The sequence below is a fragment of the Empidonax traillii genome, unplaced genomic scaffold (assembly GCF_003031625.1).
Source record: "Empidonax traillii isolate 1590-97213 ecotype Southwest subspecies unplaced genomic scaffold, ASM303162v1 scaffold176:size2985712, whole genome shotgun sequence".
Lineage (NCBI taxonomy): Eukaryota > Metazoa > Chordata > Aves > Passeriformes > Tyrannidae > Empidonax > Empidonax traillii.
In genome coordinates this window covers 115,990-120,696 of record NW_020955369.1, presented here as the reverse complement: position 1 = coordinate 120,696, position 4,707 = coordinate 115,990, and positions in this window count along the sequence as shown.

Below are 4,707 nucleotides of genomic sequence, written 5' to 3'. Positions count from 1 at the left end.
GACAACTGTAGCCAAATTCCATTTGGAGCCTCCGCTGTTATTGTGTAATTAAAAGTAATACTGAACTACTGAAATTTTTACCATTTACTTGTATCTTTCTCATGTCTTCAGACTAAAATAACATTATCATTTTGCCCCTGACATTCAGTATCCCTCTACTGTATTTTTAATTTTTCGCTCATTTATGTTTAATAGTGGTGTAGCAGATAATGTCCATGTGGCACAACAGGTACTCATGTTAGCTTTGAATGAAGCTTGATTTCTCAGGAGCCTTAAATTTACTTGACTCACAGGCAGAAATGATAGAGGTGATGAAAATGTGGAACTTCAGTGTTTGGATTTCAAAACACCCAGTTTGAAAACTGTCTGGAATCTGTCTTACAGCAGGCAAGGAAGGGACTCTGAAAAAGTGTTTGTCTTCTCCGTGTCAATTTGCAGTTGTACAGGGGCTGAAGTGAGTTATTTGACACACTAACCTTGAGTTACTTGTAAGATTTTATTGACAACTGTAGCCCTTTGCCAAATCTGACTTTATTTTTACACAACTTCTGACTGTCCTTGTTAGGATACATTAGTGTCAAACTGAGGAATGCTGATTAGGGAAGACAAGTCATGTACAGGCTCGCTATCACAGTCCCATTTAAATGAGGGTATAACGTATTTTGGCTCTATGGAGAAGACATAATTTTAGATGTTTTCTCCCTTCCTTCCCTCTTCTCTCACCCTCTTCTTTGATAAGCAATAGTTTGGTGAAAATTAAATATCTGCCAAAGTTGAAAATAAATAAGTCGGCACAACTACGCTTGGACTCAAGGCAGGACAGCAGAGAGAAATAGACTTCTTTTGGAAAAGTGCAGTGACAGAACAATCAAAACATATACCAAAGGATATATGAAAAATTATGAACTCTTACTCAGTCGTGACAGAACTCATGGATAAAATTTTCAAGAGTTTTGCTTCACTTTCCTTTTTGTGAATAGGAGGTATATTATTTCAATACAATTATAATAAGCCAATGCAAATTGTTCAAATGATAAGAAACTTTCATGTTTATTTGGTTGTTTTTTTTTAAAACCCTAGAGATAGACATACAAAAAATTCTACACCTCTGTTTTCGAAATTTTAGTGTTCTCTGTTCAGAATTTTAGTGTTAATGGTTCTATTGTAACATTTGTCAGAAAATTAAATGGGGAAACAAGAAAATAAGAGAAGATTGCACTAACCTAGGGTCAGAGTGAATAGTCCGCTTCCAAATTAGTATGTGCCATCGACATCTCAGTGCTGAGCTGCTCCAAATAATTCAGGCATAGGTTTTCAGGATAATCTCAGTTGTATGGGATGGTTTATTGCAAGTGTTGTTGCAGATAATGCAGACAACTGAAGAAAATGACTTCAGTGATCATGGCTTTAGTCCTGTTACTGTTTATTTTGATTTTGACAGAGGTGAGCTGCAAATACATTTGCTACGCATGCAATTTGTTTGTTAAGTGTCAAAATAGAAAAAACATCACGTACTTGTAAATATATGCTAGATCTCCTTCTTTGCTGACTTCATATTTAGAGCTCCAAAGTGGCCACTCTCTACAGGTTGAGGTGTAAATTACAAACTGACTATGAATTATATCTGTCAGTATTCATTGGCATGAATAAACAAAAATAAGTTTGGGCTTTTCCTGACAGAATTCAGCTTTCCTTTACAGTAAAAACTGAGATGTAAATTAATTTAGAAGAATTCATGTCTTTCCTCTTGTGTTCACGGAGGTAGTTTCAAACATGTTGCTTTAATTCAGTAGTTAGAATTCAAGTTTTTGAAGGAGTCAAGAAGAACTTTTGCTATTGTCATATCCTCCTGCTCTATTAGTGCATGGAGGCTTGGAAAGCTATATTACAGATCCTCGTTGTATTACTTATTGTTTACACATGCCTAAAAAATAAAAAAATACAATTCCACTTATTAAGATCTCAAGTTTTCACAAGAAGAAATTGTGCAATGTTTTTTTATGTCTCCATCCATCCACTATTATTCACTGGGATTCAAGTTCCAAACTGTGTGAACTGGTTACTTCTTAAACTTTAAAATGCACTTGGGTTTAGATTACAAGTAATTCATCCTGGTTTTTTATCCTTAAGGAAGTAGTTCATACAAATCCTGATACTTATGAGGTGTGGCATCCCAGCAGGAATTTTATTAGAAACTATGGTAATTCCACAGTGCAAGATGAAAGGTACTACTGCTGTCATGCTATACCTTGATAAATATAAGCTAAATTGAGTCATTGCAATAAATGCAATTCTTCACACCTGGCATTAAGGCGAGAATTTATCTTTGTTGTTGCTCTTCTGATAATGTTCTTCTTAAAAATCTAATTTGTGCAAATTTCTAATTAAGTAGCTTTAAAAAAAATTAGCTCTTATTTTCAAATCGCTTTTTCAGTATTTTTTTTTCTTTTTTTGTAGGACACAAATAGAAAAAAATATAATCCTGCTTCCTGCAGGTCATATGCTAAAATATGGCTAAGAATATTCTTGTATCCTTTGCTGTATTGGAATATTACCTAAGAAACAGATAATTAATAGAATAGAAGTTTACATCCAGTGTTGTCAGTGATATGTTTTGGTTTGATGTCCAGTAGGAGATCAACACTCATACTAACAAACAAAACAGTCCCTGCTTATGGATGCCCGGAAGCCTTTTGATCAACCCCCACATAGTAACTCTAAAATATAGGTATTCCAAGTGAGAAAATATTTTATAAATTTATCATCAGGACTGTGATAAATACTGAGTGAATTGTAATTTTCTCCCTCTACACACCACTTTAATTAGAAATAGGTATTTGTATAGTTCTGTAGTTCTTCCAAGTTTTCATAACTTTGAGCTGACTTTCATCTCTGTTCAGGTAAGTTCATCATGGTAATAACATTTTACAGTCTTTCCAAGTTTTCATTTTCACCTGTTTTATGAACACCTTCATAACAACCTAAAGGGCTCTTCTTCTATGCCAAAATGCTAATCAAATAACTCTTCTATTACTAATAAAACGTGTAGAATTTTTTTCCCCTTTAACTGAAGCTTTTGTGTATATGTATAACAAATTTCCTGGTGAGAGAGACTGTCAGGAAAAAAGGGTAGAAGAGTTTGCATATCTTTCTACTAGCTTAATTTGATATTTCAAAGAATATGAAATCCATGCAGCAAAGCATGTAGCATGCGGGTTTAAACATATGCTTATGCTCCTTTCTATTCTGCACAGTACTAAAATAACAAATTTAAAATTAAATATATATAAGAGTTTAAGTAAGTGTTAAATCACTGTTCCCATTAGAATTACTGTTTTGACAGGCAGGCTCTAACGATTAAACACGTTGCTGAATTAGAGTCTTAAGCATCTGCCTAATTTAAGCAGTAAATCCTATTGAAGCAAATGAGTCTTATCCTGATTAAGTCTCTTACTGAACTGGGTGAAAGTGAGAGACCGATAATCCTGGGTAACCTTAAAGTCTGGCAAGCAGACACCGAAATGAGTTCAGACAGTGAAATATGAATTATAGCTCCCCAGTTAGCCATGTCTAGAAGCACAAATTTCAAATGGTGCCAATCTCTTTATTGAGCAGATGAATCATGCTGGAGAACAGCTGGAGAATAAATCTATTAAAGTCGGTGGCTACGTGTAATCTAAAAAAGCAACATGTAAATGCTGCTGGGGGGCAGGCACTGGGCTCTGTGGTGGGTCCTGGGGGGTTTCTGGGCTGCCCTTGCCCTGAGCAGGGCTGATCTGGGTTCCCAGAGTGCCCATTTTCCAGCCTGTTTGAGCTCCAGTTCCGGGAATGCTGCTGGGAAAGGCACTGGCAGTCCCAGGGATACTGGGGGAGCTGGGGGGAACCTTTCACCCCTTCCCTGGGAGCAGAGAGAAGGGGGCAGGTCATAGTATGCAAATGAATGCAGAGAAATCTGAACTGGCACTGACAAGGAAAGGAACTCATCCCCAGCACCCCACCCCTCCCAGAGGGAGCTGAGGACATTGATGGGTCACATTCCCCACCTCTCTGCTTAGGGAACACCATCGGACCCAGACGTTTTTTGGGAACATAGGCATAACATAGAAAGGACGGATCCTAAAAGTCTTCTTTAGTATGGTCATAGGACCCGAGGGAATGGCCTGAATTTATGTCAGGGGAGATTTAGGTTGGATATTAGAAAAAGGTTCTTCACCCAGAGGGTGGTTGGGCACTGAACAGGCTTCCCAGGGAAGTGGTCACAGCACCAAGGCTGACAGAGCTCAAGAAGTGTTGGACAATGTTCTCAGGCACATGGTGTGACTCTTGGGGACAGTCCTGTGCAGAGCCAGGAGTTGGACTCAGTTATCCTTGTGGGTCCCTTCCAACTCAGCATATTCTGCAACTCTGTGACAAATATAAGTGTAAAAATTTTAATAATTGTGAATTTTCTGTATTAGATTATTTGGACTAATGGAATGCCAAAATATTAACTAGATTGATAATAAATCCTCAGCTCCACATATATGGTGTGCTCACTTTTACCCAGAATGAGATTTTAAGTGTGACATTCCCTCACAGCGGGTGATGGTAATGCAAATTTCATTTTTTTGCCATCATGTCTGAAAAGCACCTTCTTCCCAGCTCGCAGGGAAAGTGGGGAGAAACCTTGCAAATTCAGTTTAAAGCTGTTAAAACTGAGAAGATTGT